Source organism: Chiloscyllium punctatum, chromosome 24, assembly GCF_047496795.1.
Source record: "Chiloscyllium punctatum isolate Juve2018m chromosome 24, sChiPun1.3, whole genome shotgun sequence".
Classification (NCBI taxonomy): domain Eukaryota; kingdom Metazoa; phylum Chordata; class Chondrichthyes; order Orectolobiformes; family Hemiscylliidae; genus Chiloscyllium; species Chiloscyllium punctatum.
The window spans coordinates 31,929,982-31,947,100 of NC_092762.1; the positions used below are offsets into that span (position 1 = coordinate 31,929,982).

Consider the following 17,119-nt stretch of genomic DNA (forward strand, 5'->3'; position numbering starts at 1 on the left):
ATTCTTCACCCACCCTTCCATCCCATCAGTTCCGAAGACAGATCATTGGACTCAAAACGTTAAATTTCCTTTCTGATGACAGATGGACAAGAACTGCTGATTTTGTTCAGAGCTTTCGGCTTTTCTTCAGGGAACTTTGCTTGTCCGTTGTAATCGCCAGACTGCTGGAAGCATTTGATTGCAGATAGGAGATGTTCACAGGTGATGACAAGAATGGCAAGGGCTGGACCATTCCCATTGTGATGGTAGACGAGCTAGGTTGGGGATGTTTATCTAAGCGCAGAGAAGGCTGATTGAGTATCCGATTAACGTGCACATTTTATGAAGAGGATAGATATGTATGACAGGGATAAGCCTCTATTGGGAAGGAATAGAGTGACATAAATGAAAGACAGGAGACAAGATGTTTTGAGGAGATTTTGGAAGAATGCTTTCACCAATAGAGTGTTGCTTATCTGGAAATCATTATCTGAGCCTGTGGTAAAGCTAAGTATCATGAGAACGTTTCAGCCATCTGTAGGCAAACACTTGAAGAGCCAGAGCACACGTGGATTAGGAAAAGGTACTGGAAAGTGTTACGAGGACAGACAGACACGAGATGGGTTTCCTGAACGCAATGGGTCAAAGGCAAACAAGAGTGCTCAAAAGCACTTGCTGGCATGGCTCTGTGGCGCAATGGAAAGCGCGTTGGACTTCTATGTCGCTGCTCTGGTTGCTATTCAAAGGTTGTGTGTTCGAATCCCATCAGAGTCCAGTTTTAGTTTATGGTTTGGAAGGTGGTCAGACCAGACTCGGCTGCTCATTTACAACACCAACAATATTCATGCAGAAACCCAACTGTCTCGAAACGGAACATGTTTCTCTCACAGTTTTACATTTTCGATGTTTATTTATTATAGTGTAGGCAACACGATGATGTGGATAGGCTGGAAAAAGACACAAAAGTGTTGTGTCAGCCATGACGATATGGAATCACGGAGCAGGGCAGGATCGGTATAAAGAATGGGCTCCTTTGTGTCTGTGCCATTTCTGGCCCAAGTGCTTAAAAATCACAATAAGGACAATATGAATTAAACGTCAAGTAATATTTTGACCTCACCTCCACATCCCTTCCCACCCAGCTGGAATGGACAGCTCTTGTTTCAGCTTTAGATCAGACAGTGGACAAGTTCTCCTTCAGGCTGAATGTTCTTCCACATTGGTTTCCAAGTGGACACATGGAGCAAGCAATTGCATGGATGCTGGGGATTCAGAGACAGATTTCCAATTTGCTGGGCTGGAATTCTGGTCAAGGTAATGAACGTGAATTTCTGACATTTTGAATCTTACTCTGGATTCTTGCGACTTTACTAATTAAACTGAATTTCAATTTGCCCTTGCATAACATTATTCAATCTTCACTGTTTATAAAAGCCATGGCACGTGCTCGTGGGTGCAATATGCTGAATATTGTTGTCGTTGTGTGAAGTGTGGGTTGATGTGTCATATGAACATGCCAAAGGAAGTTGGTGAAATATCAGTGAATCAAATTCTCTGACGAATTGAAGCCGATAGAAGGAAAATCCCAGTACAGTGGCGACATAACATTTCCTGTGATCAACGCAGGAAACCACGGTAAATGTACACAGCATTCAATAAAACCGATTTTCACCACATTTTTCTATGCCACATTTTCACCACATTTCTGGGACATTACTGTAATATCTAAGCTCTCACATTCTACAGGAAGAACATTCAAATGGTCGACGATCCATTACTAATGTTTTGAATTCACATGCACACATATATATGCATGTATTTCTATATATATATAGATATTAATGTATGTGCGCATGCATGTATGTGTGTGTGTGTGCATATATATTTAAAAGTTGCAAAAGAACGTTGAGTAAAACAACATTTATTCGAAAAACATATGATTTTGTGGAGTGTTCCGTCCTTGGGAAATACTTCAGTTACTTAAGACCAGCCATAAATACTCCCTGAGTGAATATCCATCACTCAATAGAGATGCAGAGGTGATAATTGAAAAAATTACGTTTTTCATACCGCTGATCCTGCGCTGTGTTAAATTCTGGAAAGGATGTTTAGCTCGTTTCATATTACTAAAATTGCTGCAAGCTTGCACAGACCAATAAAACAATCCACAAAGTATTAGATTTATCTCATTGGACATTTTGACTGTTATCGGAAAAACTGGAATTGAAATGATTACGAGGTTTTTAAGTATTGCTGTAAATATTACGGAATTCCAACAGGAATATTTTTCGTGTCTTGTCACTGGATATTTTTGGGGGAGATGAATGAGCGGCAAATGGACTCACTCCTTTCTCTGTGATTGCATCCAAATTTTCCAATGCAACGCATGAATGAAAAAAGGTGCATTACATCGGCAGGTCAGTTCCAACTCACGATAGTATAGTTTCACTTTGATTATCGCCATCATGTAAAGTATTAGCTGAGGTGGGAGATCAAGATCCTGACGGTATGCTGAGACATTGCAAGAATTAATCCCACACTGTTGGCATCACTTTATCTCATAAACCAGTTATGCAGCGGACTGAGCGAACTGGCTTCCCTTTCATGCTGAGCTAACACAAGCATTTCAGTTCTTTTACAATTTACAGAAGTTCACGTGGAACAAGCTGCTAAACCTTTCCTCACAATCAGTTCATTCTATACTTAGTAATACGGAGTTGCAGGTGTTCAGAGATTTCTTTCCAATTAACGTTAACCAATTACAGAGATTGCACCAACCGTGTACCCATCATGGCCGCCCAGATTACCTGTCGCGGTGAAATTCATTCCTTGTGTGTCTGCACGCGTCTTCATAAATATTTTAGAATCAGCTTCTGAATATTTTTTCCTGCGAAAAAGTAATCATTTTCGAATTCAATAACTGGAGAAGGAAAAAGAAAAGGTGCTCCAAACTTATCTTTATCATTCATCGCTGGTTTTGAAGTTCCATAGTCTAGATATCGATCCATTCGAATGAGGGAATTTCCCTCCGGTTTACTCTCATCAAATTCACATCGCCTGGAAACCTTCCATATGACCACAACTCAGTTTTACCTGGTGTCATGACACATGATCTATTCGTCTTTTCCACCTCCCCATGAAACCCCACCTTGTCTTTTCAAATGGCATTGCCCCTCACTACAACGATGTCTTCCTTTTCATTTTATTGTTTCCAAGTAAATGCTGTCCATTCTTCCTGATGTCTTTTCATTCAAGTCATCGCAATCCATGTCTTTTATTATCTCTTTATATCCCAGTATAGTCCATGTTGAGAAAGGATGCTGGGTCCAATGCAACACATTAAAGCCCGCTCTAATGCTGTACACTGGTACACTGCTGTACACTCTAATGCTGTACATTGGTAATACGAATGTAGCGAAAATGGGACCAGTTCAGTCAAAAGGGAATTCGAAGGTTGTCGCACAATGGATCAATCCATAACTGGGTAGTGACTGTTTTTCCTCACTTTTCTCCCCTGTCTGAACATTTGCTAAAGCAACACAATAAGGGAACATCGAAAGTCTAAAGTTCAGAAACTGACTATTCACTGCAACAAATGCACACCAATCCTCCAGGAATTAACTCTCACAGAATAATTCCTTATCCTTTATCTCTTCATTTTCTCCTGAATAAGGCACCTTACTGTTCGTCGACCCAGTTGGAGGCAAATCATATCTCTGGCGCTGTGCGGCAGCAGTGATAACCAGTGAGCCATCTTACGGCCCTGTACCATATTGCAAGGCACGTGCGGACACGTTTGAATTGCGAATCCTGTCAAAGACACTCTACTTTTGTTGTTGCCCTTATTAGGAACAATAAATCCTGATTTCCTGACCAAGAAATGAACCCAAACCACAGCGGTTAAAGCGCTGCATTGTAACCACGAATCGACCAAGAAGGATGACATGTGCAATTGTGTCTTCTCTTAACAGCATAGCTTTCTTTTCCTGCGATGAGAAATTTCTATCAAAAAAAGAATGTTCGTGACACCGTGCTTTTACAGCACAGAATAATACATTATGTCAGTGCCAGTCATCAAACATCCATCCATTCTCGTTTCCAGACAGAACTACTTGGCCCACAGGCTGACGTCTGAAGTGTTCATCTCAATGAGACTTTCCATGCAAAGTTTTAATCTCAAATGAACCAGCGATAGAGACTGAAGTCAGATACCGTCACGTGTTCATGACCTGCGGGAGAAATGAACCTCATTTTGATCCATAGAGGGAACTATGCAGACACATCTTTTGAGAGCGACAAAGGCCTCAGGAGAGCCCAACGTAAATAAAATGAGGAATTGAACAGTTTGGCCTCTTCTTTTTAACTACTAGCTTTAAAACCCGTTTCTGTTTACATAAGCAGAGGGGTAAACAGGCAGGAGGCTTTCCTTCGAAGACTGCCCCAATCGTGAATATTTGGTACCTGCTAAACGTTGAGTTCTCCACCTCTGAGGCAGCCTGGCTAGCTGTGCTCTTCCAGCCTCCTACCTGTTTAATTTGGATTCCAGCAGATTCCTTTCTTTACATAAGGAACGGAAGCACACAGCCGCACCCCAGTACGTTTTCGTCCCCCACTGTTTCACCGTTACTTTACTGCTTCTACTGAGTCACGTTGTTCGTCCTGGCAAACGAAGACATTCTTCGCATCAGTAGCTTGTCATTCTCATGGTCCTCCGAGGAAAAACACGGATGTGGACTTCCAAACTGAAACAGATGAGGCCTGGTCTGCGTAAAAAAATGACTTCCAGTTCCTTCAAAGATAATTCCTAACAACATATAGAACGCACCTTCGGATGCTTGCTGCAAAAGTTGTGAGAAAATAAGACCATAAGACCATAAGACATAGGAGTGGAAGTAAGGCCATTCGGCCCATCGAGTCCACTCCGCCATTCAATCATGGCTGATGCGCATTTCAGCTCCACTTGCCAGCGTTCTCCCCGTAGCCCTTAATTCCTCTAGACAACAAGAACCTATCAATCTCGGCCTTGAAGACATTTAGCGTCCCGGCTTCCACTGCACTCCGTGGCAATGAATTCCACAGGCCCACCACTCTCTGGCTGAAGAAATGTCTCCGCATTTCCGTTCTGAAATGACCCCCTCTAATTCTAAGGCTGTGTCCACGGGTCCTAGTCTCCTCGCCTAACAGAAACAATTTTCTAGCATCCACCTTTTCAAAGCCATGTATTATTTTGTCCGTCTCTATTAGATCTCCCCTTAATCTTCTAAACTCCAACGAATACAATCCCAGTATCCTCAGCCGTTCCTCATATGCTAGACCTGTCATTCCAGGGATCATCCGTGTGAATCTCCGCTGGACACGTTCCAGTGCCAGTATGTCCTTCCTGAGGTGTGGGGACCAAAACTGGACACAGTATTCCAAATGGGGCCTAACCAGAGCTTTATAAAGTCTTAGTAGTACATCTCTGCTTTTATATTCCAACCCTCTTGAGATAAGAGACAACATTGCATTCGCTTTCTTAATCACAGACTCAACCTGCATGTTTACCTTTAGAGAATCCTCGACTAGCACTCCCAGATCCCTTTGTGTTTTGGCTTTATTAAGTTTCTCACCATTTAGAAAGTAGTCCATTCCTATATTCTTTTTGCCAAAGTGCAAGACCTCGCACTTGCTCACGTTAAATTCCATCAGCCATTTCCTGGACCACTCTCCCAACCTGTCTAGATCCTTCTGTAACCTCCCCACTTCCTCAGTACTACCTGCCTGTCTACCTAACTTTGTATCATCGGCAAACTTCGCTAGAATGCCCCCGGTTCCCTCATCCAAATCATTAATATATAATGCGAACAGCTGTGGCCCCAGCACCGAACCCTGCGGGACACCGCTGGTCACCGGCTGCCATTCTGAAAAAGAACCTTTTATCCCAACTCTCTGCCTTCTGTTAGATAGCCAATCCTCAATCCATCCCAGCAGCTCACCTCGAACACCATGGGCCCTCACCTTGCTCAGCAAGGCTGCTGTGAGAATGGATATTACAACCCCTGGTTTACAAAGCCAAGGCTCGAACCACTGAGTTAAGGAAGCACGAACGTCCGAGTCATTTTGTGACTGACAAAAGATGATGACTTCGAGCAGAACACATTCTGTCAAATCAGTTTTGTGATACAAGCTTCGTTTTGTGTGATAAAATACGACTTGAAACCTACTTTGTTGATCACAAACATTCCTGTGAGGTCGCATGTGAATGCGATATGGTGTTATTGCATCGAGAATTGAACTGTGTTCATTTTGTCAGCAGGGGTTTACTTCATTGGATGTGTTTAATCTCTAGTTGATCTGGTGCTTAATTGTTCAGTTTTCAATCACGTCAAATTCAAAGATTTTTCCCCTGATTTCTGTACAATTACAGGACACTGGTAGATATCTGTTGACTGTCCTGTTCTTGATCCTTTTCTTCCTTGTTAAGGCCATAAGACATAGGAGTGGAAGTAAGGCCATTCGGCCCATCGAGTCCACTCCGCCATTCAATCATGGCTGATGGGCATTTCAACTCCACTTACCCGCATTCTCCCCGTAGCCTTTAATTCCTTGAAACCTACTTTGTTGATCACTTGTTTGATATAATACTTTGTCAGCTTCCCAATATCTCATAATGTGACAGGGATCAACATTTGTTTAAACTCCCTCCAGAGTAAAAGCTTTGAAGTTTCTATTATGTAAAAGGCACAATGTAGTATTGATACCAATTAATTGCCATTGATTTCAGCATGTATTGCAGTTTTTCTTGATCACTTGGTGAGTAATTCCTTTCCTATAGTCTTGTGCGATTTACGTAGCGACGGGATTTCATAATTTCTGGTCTTGGCAGATGACGTTTCGGCACCAAATGTGAAACAGTTCAAATCGTAAAAGCTTCAGAGGTTGGAATTCGAGGGAATGCACATATCTGAGAGAGCACTTTAAAACATAATCTCGGGTGTCGTGTCCACTGGTTGGGTTGACATACTATTGACCAGCTTTGTTTGCTCTTGAGTCAGCTGGAGGACATGACAGTGATAGATAGAGGGAAGACAGTCAAGAGATTTGGAGAAAATGATGAACACTTTGAAATTTAGCTGCCCGTTGAGGGGTGAGCATCACTTGTTGTGAGTACTCCCACATGCAGAAGAGGTATTGGAAGACCTCAGGATTACATCATTGGGTGAATAACCTGCTACTCCTTCCCTTCCACCATGAGGGAGCCCGTGTGGAAAGATAAAGCTGCGAAGGCCGCATTGCACGTTTGGGAAAATGGGCGTTGGTAAAAATGTCATTCAGATAATGCACACTGAAACAGTGAACAGAACGCAAGTGCACCCTTGAACAGATGCAGAGGGACTGAGACCATAGAACATAGAACATAGAACATTACAGCAAAGAACAGTCCCTTCGGCCCTCGATGTTATGCCGACCTGTCATACCAATCTGAAGACCATCTTACCTCCATTATACCATGTTCGTCCATATGCTTGTCCAATGATGACTTAAATGTGCGTACAGTTGGCGAATCTACTACTGTTGCAGGCAAAGCATTCCATACCCTTACTACTCTCTGAGTAAAGAAACTACCTCTGACACCTGTCCTATATGTATCAACCCTGAATTTAAAACTATGTCCCCTCCTACTGGCCGTCACCATTCTTGGAAGGAGGCTCTCCCTATCCACCCTGTCTAATCCTCTGATTATAATATATGTCTCTGTTAAGTCACTTCTCAACCTTCTTCTCTCTGTTGAGACAACTACAAGTTCTGCAACCTTTCCTATAAGACTTTCCCTCCTATCCAGGCAACATCCGAGTAAATATCCTCTGCACCCTTTCCAAAGCTTCCATATCCTTCTTATAATGCGGTGACCAGAACTGTACACAATACTCCATGTGTGGCTACATTAGAGTTTTGTACAGCTGAAGCATAACCTCATGGTTCCAGAACACGATCCCTCTATTAATAAAACCTAAAACACTGTATGCCTTCTTAACAACTCTGTCAATCTGGGTGGCAACTTTCAAGGATCTGTGTACCTGAACACTGAGATCTTTCTGCTCATCTACACTACCAGGAATCTTACCATTAACCGAGTACTTTGCATTCCTCTTACTCCGACCAAAGAGAATCACCTCACACTTGTCCGCATTAAACTCCATTTGCCACTACTCAGCCCAGCTCTGCAGCTTATCTATATCTCTCTGCAACCTACCATATTATTCGTCACTATCCACAACTCCACCAACCTCAGTGTCGTCCGCAAACCTACTAACACACCCTTCTACGCCCTCATCCACGTCATTTATAAAAAGAACAGCAGTGCACCCAATAGCGACCCTTGCGGTTCAGCACTGTTAAGTGGACTCTGGGAGGAACATTTCCCATCAACCACCACCCTCTGTCTTCTTTCAGCAAGCCAATAACTGATACAAACTGCTACATCTCCCAAAATCCCATTCCTCCGCATTTTGTACAATAACCTACTGTGGGGAACCTTATCGAACGCCTTGCTGAAATCCATAAACACAAAATCATCTCATCTACCTGCTTGGTCACCTTCTCAAAGAACTCCATAATGTTTGTGAGGCTCGACGTAACCTTTACAAAACTATGCTGACTATCCCTATCAAATTATTATTTTCTAGATGATGATAAATCCTATCGCTTATAACCTTTTCCAAAACTTAACCAACAACTGAAGTGAGGCTCACTGGTCTATAATTAACAGGATTGTCTCTACTCCCATTCTTGAACATGGGAACCATATTTGCTATCCTCCAGTTTTCTGGCACTATTCCTGTAGACAATGATGATTTAAAGATCAATGCCATAGGCTCGGCAATCTCCCCAAAGGCTTCCCAGAGGATCCTAGGATAAATCCCATCCAGCCCAGGGGACATATCTACTTTCACACTCTGCAGGATTTCTAATACCTCCTCCTTGTGAATCTCAATCACACCTAGTCTAGTAGCCTGTATCTCAGTATTCTCCTCGACAACATTGCCGATTTCTAGACTGATTAATGTTGAAAAGTATTCACTTCGTGCTTCCCCTATCTCCACTGACTCCGCACACAACTTCCCACTACTATCCCTGATTGGCCCTAATCTTACTCTCGTCATTCTTTTATTCCTTAAATACCTATAGAACGCCTTCGGAGTTACCCTGATCCTATCGGCTAACAATTTCACACGTCTCCTCCTGGCTCATCTGATCTCACTCTTTAGGTCTTTCCTGGCAACCTTGTAACTAGGAAGCGCCCTAAATGAGCCGTCGCATCTCATCCTAACATAAGCCTTCTTCTTCCTCTTGACCAGAGAATCTGCTTCCTACATAAACCACGGCGACCGCGCTCTTCAGCTTTCTCCCTGCCTGACATATTCATACTTATCTAGGACACACCGTAGCATTTCCTTGAATAAGCTCCAGATTTCTAATGTGCCTATACACTGCAGTTTCCCTCTCCATCCTATGTTTCCTAAATCCTGCCTAATCGCATCATAAATGACTTTCCCCCAGCTGTATAACTTGCCCAGTGGTATACACCTATCTATTTCTCTCACAATAGTAAACTTAACAGAATTGTGATCTCTGTCACCAAAGTGCTCAACTACTTCCAAGTCTAACAACTGGCCGGGCTCATTAGCCAGTACCAAATCTAATGTGGCCTCGCCCCTTGTTGGCCTGTCTACATACTGTGTCAGGAACCCCCCTCAGTGGACAAAAACGGACTCATCTATAGTAAACTTACTATAGTTTTTTCTGACAACATTTGGAAAGTTAAAGTCCTTCATGACAACTAACCTGTCTCTCTCACTCATATCGAAAAACATTTTTGCTACCCTTTCGTCTACATCTCTGGAACTATTCGGAGCTCTGTCGAAAAATTCCCAACAGGCTGACCATCCTTTCCTGTTTCTAACTTCAGCCCTTATTACCTCAGTTGACGAGTCCCCAAACATCCTTTCTTCAACTGTAATACTGTCCTTGACCAACAATGCCACACGTCTCCCTCTTTTACCTTCTTCTCTGTTCTTACTGAAACATCTAACTCCTGGAATCTGCAACAACCATTCCTGTCCCTCCTTTCTTCAAGTCTGTGAAATGGCCACAACATCGAATTTCCAGGTAACAGCCCATGCTGCAAGTTCGTCCATCTTATTCTGGATGCTCCTGGCGTTGAAGTAGACACACTCCAAACCAAACTCTTGCTTGCTGGTGCCATCTTGCGCCCCTGAAACTTTATTTTGGACCTCCCTACTATCAAACTTTTCTATAATTGAACTACAATTTTGGTTCCCATCCCCCTGCTGGATTAGTTCAGACGCATCCTAATAGCCTTAGCGAATTCCCCCTCCCCCCAAAAGATATTGGTACCCGATTGGTTCAGATGAAGATCATCCTGCTCATACAGGTCCCACCTAACCAAGAAAGAGCCCCAATAATCCAAGAATCCGAAACCCTCCCTCCTGCACCATCCCTGTAGCCACGTGTTCAACTCCTCTCTTTCTCTATTCCTTGTCTCACTAGCACCAGAGCAGGGAGGGAATTTGAAAAGATGGATGGAAGTGTATTTTGACCGTGTCGTCCAAATGAATGGATTAGAGTTTGAGCTGCAGAAGAGCAGAGATGTGGAAGAGTTAATGATGTTAATGAGGTGCAAGTCGGCTGACATGGTGATGATGGTGATATGTGGTTAAAAACACATCACGAGGTGAAGGATGTCACCCTGGTTATGACGGGTCTGTTCAGAATCAAACAATTGCCAGGGAGAAATTTGAATCAGTGGCGAGGCATTTTTTCCTGTCACGTCGACGATGATGCCTTCCAGCTCATCTCATTCACTTCCCTCAACCTCACTTCCAAAACCCATCCCTCCAAATATGATGAGGACAGAACTTCCTTCTTCACCACTTTAAAATCCAGCAGCCTCTGTAGACATCATGTCATCCTCCAGTATTTCCGTCAGCTGCAAATGAACCCCAACAATTAAGATTTTCTTCCCTCCCCACCCCATCCATTCCCTCTTCCACTCCCTTGCAAAGTGCACGCCACCACCAAACCACCCTCCCCTCCCAGCACCTTCTCATTCCAACACGGGATTTGCAAAACATCCACCCACACATCCGCCCTCAACTCTGTCAAAGGCCGCAAAGGACACTTGCATGTCCATCAGAGTTTTACCTGTATTTCCACGCATGTCATTTACTGTATCAATTGATCCCTTTGCAGTCTCCTCGACATAGAGGAGACATACCAAACAACACCACTGGCCATTGGCTGAACAGTCAACTCTCCCTCCCACAGAGCCAAGTTCATTCATGTCCAGGGCTTCCGCCGCTCTCATGAACTATCCTATCTGTCCATCTTCGATCCCACTTATCTGCTCCAGCCTGCGCTGCGACCTATCATCACTATTCCCACCACCATCAATCTATCACACTCTCAGCTACCTTATCCCAGCCCCACCCGCTCTCATTTGTCTCTCGACCCCCTCGGTTCATAAGCCTCTTTCCTGATGAAGGCTCGTGTCCAAAACGTCGATTGTCCTGCTCATTCGTTGCTGCCTGCCATGCTGCGCTTTTCCAGCATCACACTTCCAACTCAGAGGTGAGGCAGTGGTTTTTTGAGTGAGGATTGAAGTCAGAGGCCTCAGTTTTGCAATGATTCAATTGTAAGAAATGTCTGCTCCAACAGGACTATATGTCAGACAAGTCAGGACAGTGTTTGTCCTGGAGGGAACAGGGAGGTTATCGTGTTCATATCCACCTGCTGACCTGCTCGTTCTCTGTGGTGGAGGTTGTGTGCATGAAAGATTCTGACAAAATTCTGGTCAACTTCTTATTGTCAGGAAGAAATCACGTCTGACAAATATATTAGAATGCTTTGAGTAGGTAATGAGCAAGTTAGACGAAGTCAAGCCTGTGGAGGTGACCAGCTTGCATTTCTCCAGACATATGTCAAGGTGCCGTTTGGCAAACTGTTAAATAAGAGGCCATGGATTCAGGCTTGGCTGACTGGCAGAAGGCAGACAGTTGGGTAAAGGGATTTCTTCTCCAGGATGGCAGCCTGTGATTCGTGGAGTTCAGCAGGTGTCAGTGTTGGCAACACGGCTATTCACATCATGTATGAAGGATCCATTCAAAGGAACTGAGGGTGTTGTTGCTCCATTTGAAGAAGACACAATGATAGGTGGAAGGGCAGATCTTATTGATGAAGCGGGCATGCTGCAGAATGACTTGAACGGACTGAGTGCTTTGAAAAAATAGTTGCAGTTGCGATACTTTGTGGAAAAGTGTGAGGTCATATCGTTGGTGGTATGAGTAGAGGCATAGACAAACTGGAGTTTGCACATTCCTCCCCAGACTAAAGATGTGTGGCTGACGTTCTTTGGTCATGGGAAATGCAGAGTTACAGGAATTGTGTAGAGATGTGAGTTTGAGTGCGATTCCCTTCGCAGGATTAGTGGGGGCTGCTTGGTCCGAATGGCCTGTTTCCACATTGTAGGTATTCCGTTAGAACAACGTTGATTAGTGAGATTTACGCCTTTTCATTAGATTTTTTTTAAAAAAGGTGACAGCTTCCATATAAACACATGGTTTCAAGTGAATCTCTTGAACGATATAAGGAGTGGAGGGGCATTCTTAAGGAGGACATTATAAAGGTCTGTCGAGAATATGAGATGTCATCAGAACAGAATGTTAAATATAGTCTAAAGAGAACCTCCAAGTAATTAAGAACTTGAGACCAAATAGGACCACTTTAAGATGAAAGTGCTCACCTTTGTCTTGAACCTCAGCAGATGGAGAGAGATATAATGATCAGTTCACGTCAGTTTACACCATGGAGAACGAAATAACTGGTACAACTAAATATTGATGTTTTGAAAGTAGTTCACATTGTAAAGGTGAAGGGCTGGACCACCTGGAAAATATAAAGTTGGATATTCCTCTGGGATCTGATCTCCTTTATCCTGAAAACTTGTGGGAAGTTAGGGAAGGAAACCTTCATGCCTTTCGTAGAAATATATTTTTTTTATCTATTATTATGATTGCGGCGCGAAATGACCGGGGGATGGCTAATATTGTGCCTTTGTTTAGAAAGGAATTCATGGAGAAGCCTGGGAGTGATAGACATTTGTGTCTGGTTATGGTTGTTGGGTGCAATTCTAAACGATAGGATTTATATGAATGTCTAGATACAGGAATGAAACTGGATAATCAGCATGGTTTTGCACAAAATTGATTGAGTTTTTAAGGGTGTAACCAAGAAGATCAATGAGGACAAAGTGACAGACTTTGCTCATTTGGACTTTAATAAAAACTTTTACACAGTTCCACATGGTTGACTGATTCAGAAAGTTAGATCACATGGAGTTAAATGTAAGTTTTCCACTTAGATATAAAATTAGTTTAATAGCAGGATGCTGAGAATGGTGGTGCAGGGTCGTTTTCAGACTGGAGGACTCTTGCCAAAGGTGTCCCATTGACTGAGCACACATTCATTTTTTTACATTTAAATAAATCATTTAGGTGATAAGATAGAAAGCATGGTAAGTAAGTTTGCAAAATTGGTAGTAGAAGGTTGTGAAGCGATTTTCTTGTCAGGTCAGTTTGTCTCTGGCCTCGAGTTTAAAAAGCGTGTGGGAGAGGACTGGAGAAAGGCCATTCGTCCATCGTGAAGCACACGATATCAGGCATTCATCTATTCTCGTCCCACTTTGCAGCAATCAGATTCTCCCTGTGATCTTAAATGGCATAACAATGGTACTGAAGGTTGACCTGGTCACACTGTTGAAACCCGTTTGGGGAACGTATTCTCATGTTCACATTAAGAGGCAGTCACACAGGCACATTCCCCGATAGTGACAGAGTCCTCAGAATTATACCCACTCCATGTGCTTTATGTCCGCAAGTTTCTCCGGAGAAAGGCGGCTTTCAGTGGAATACAAGGCACTTCACAGAAAATGTGCATCATTGCGGTGCTTGATTGTATAAGAAATCCACAGTGGAAGTAAGACCCATCGCGTCAACTACCTGGCCACAACTGCAGAAGCGCGCTACGAAACTGGTTTCAAGTTCTCCCTCCCCCTGTGGAGCTGAGGGACAGGAAATCACTGTTCGGTTTGTTTGAATTCAATCACCACAGTTTCGATAGGGTTAAATGTCAGGACATGTTTGGACTGTGTAATCGATCTCGATGGTTGAAATGGTCATTCAGTTGAAAAGAAAGGGGGAGATTGCAGGAGAAATTAAACAGATCTGGCAGCATCTGAGGAGAGACAAACAGAGACAACGAATCGGAGCTTCTCGAGGAGCTTTTCAGAACTCCATTTTCTCTCACAGGTACTGCCATACCTGCCAAGTTCCTTCAGCAGTTTCTGTTTTTGTTTGAGATTCCGAGTGTCCACAACCCTTCACAAGCCATTAAAAAATACAGAAACGCATTTGTGGTTCCTCACTGGATTTGGTTTCCGTTTGGGTACATATTACTGACCCTATTAAAAACCCGAAAGTGCACAGCAAAGGAGTCAGATGGATAAGAAAAGCGACCGCTCCATGCGTGGGTACACCCTCACGGTTAACAGCAAAACGAGAGGACTAATTGCACCAGAGAAGCTGGGGAGTCCCTTATAGTAGGCCCCTTGCAGGCTCTCCGAAAGCAGACTGCCAGTGAATTCAAGCTTTCACCTGCCCTTCGCATAATGCAAATTGTCTTCATTTTGTTTTGATGTTTTCAAAATCAATCCTGGAGCATTCATTATGGACAATGGGAACAGTATGACCTCACACTTTGCAGACACATGCATGGCTCCGGGAAACAGCTCCCATAAAACCGGGACCTTCTACCTTTCTGACCTCGGTAAAAAGCCGGAACTGTGCGCCCAAAAAAAAACAGATTATGTGAGAACAGCTGTCCCTCTGTTCCTGGGTCGTGGGAGAACAGCAACCTTTCAGTGAAGAGCCGAACGCACTGACCAACATCGCCACAGAGACTGATGAGCCAATGGCGTCACTGATCCCCAATGCAAGCTGCAGCCTGCTCCTCCCATATTGGCAATCGTCCTTAATTAGCATGACTTTTCCGAAATTAATCGTGGGAAACTCACGGTGAAGACATGGTAATAGTCTGAACCCATCCTTTATAGACACACCCATGACACTGGAAATCAATTATCCTCATACAGGGCTCGTCTCACTTCCAGCCTTTCAGTGTCCTCTCTGTTCCCTCGTTTTCTAATTGCCCCGGAGCTGAGATGAGATTTGACATCCTGACGTGCAGGAACGAGAATCCTTCAATGTCACAGATCAGTTCATGTCCGGAGTAGATCAGAGTCAAAGTACCCGCCTCCGAAAGAATGGAATGATTTCTAAAATGTCTCTGCCTTGTCGGCCAGTTCACCCTTCATTCTCCTCTGAATCCGTGTACCAAGGAATATCGAATGATTCATAAAGCTCGAGTCTGGGATTTTTGTTTTGCTTGTTGACAGTTTTCCCAGTTGACAATTGGCTACATTTGCCCAGATTCTTTTCACAATCCTCTGCTTTGCACCATGTAGAGAGATAAATAAACCTCCTTTTGTGGAGAGATTCACGACTCTGGGAATGTTTTGTTTGGAGCAAAGAAGATTAATGGGAGATTTCTTGGGGACGTTTATAATAATGTGGGAGAAAGAGGTGTGGATGGGCGGTTTAATGGTCAGGAGGAACTGCTGCCTCTGACCAGGGCAATTGACAAGAGGACGAGGAGTGAAGGCGTTTAATGGAAAAACGCAACTTGTTTCAAATAAACTCAGTGAAACCTACATATATCCCATGCGTTTTTATCATCTGTTGATAGAGAGACAGAGCTAACGTTTTGAGTCAGATCCGTTTCTGGTTCAGAACGCAAGTTTCCTGCATGTTAAGAAATGAGCAGACCTGAGAACATATCGAGTTGTTGAGATGGTTTCTCTGGAGTTGCAGGGATAACTCATCCAACAAGAAATCATTTAAAATTAACTGTGAGGGAAACATGCTCGGTATTGATGAGCGAGAGAATGGATATGAAGAGCAGACAGATTAATAATACGGTAATGGTCGAGGGAAAAAAGATGCACTTTTATCGCGCCTTTCAGCTCCACTCCAATCACAGGCACTGAAGCGCCTGTGAAGCAGATGGGTCATTGTCAATAATAATGTGCTAATCAGGGCAGTTTGTTGAAACAGAGGTCAAAAAAGAAAACTCAGAACTGGCACTGGAGACAGCAGTGCGATTGTGTTTTACTTTAAAAGATTGTTCTGCTCTACATTATATCTGAAATAGTGCAGGACCGGAGATCCCAATCTCAGGGGAAGGGGTTACACCCTTAAGAAATAAATGAAGAGGAAGTTCTCACATTCAGAGGGTCGCAAGTATGTAGAAGCATTTACAGCAGAGGCCTTTCAAAACTGGGTATATTCTAGGCTTCAATTATCTCTCTGTTCATAGCATGGAGCAAGTGGCAGTGTGAAATGTGTCCAAATTTACTGACAATACACATGCGTGGGAGCACATGTTACGATGAGATCGTGGCAATATGTTTAGGCAAATATATAGGATGGGTGAGTGGGGAAAAACTTGTCAGATGCAGTTACATGTCTGGATTATGAGGTCATGCACTTTGGTCGGAAGAGTCGAAAAACAGAGTAGTATTAAAATCGAGAGAAAGTAGAAGAAATGTGTGACACAGAGGAATCTTATACATGGCACAAACTAAGTTTACTATCATATTCTTTCCCTGACAAAAAGGATGGCTTCCTTTCCGAAGGCTAACAATGACAGAGATGGTTTCCCAGGAAAGAAAAAAATAACTGAAAGTAACAGCCTAATCGAAAATTTGGAAAAGACTTGGATCGTTCCAATGGACGACGTTGATGTTTATGGCTCTCTAACATTTGTTTACAATGGGGCTGGGAGTGGGAATTACGGGAGCTGGGGAGTGGAAGTCTGATTACCCATGATTACTCTCATCCTTCATCTGTCTTCATAATTTTGGACGTTTTATTTCGCATTTTGGCTACTGTGAGTGCCCTTGTAAACTGTACCCGCTGGTGACTTATTTCCCTGGTTGTTCTTCATCACGACCCGAAAGACTTCA

The 17,119-nt window shown here is 43.3% G+C and overlaps 1 non-coding gene across 1 annotated transcript; it reads left to right on the forward strand.

Moving 5' to 3' along the window:
• Positions 1-661: 661 nt before the first annotated feature.
• Positions 662-753, forward strand: trnar-ucu (transfer RNA arginine (anticodon UCU)). Its single transcript is given in 2 exon segments — positions 662-698; positions 718-753. It is a non-coding gene; the product is annotated as a tRNA-Arg (tRNA).
• The last annotated feature ends 16,366 nt before the right edge of the window (positions 754-17,119 follow it).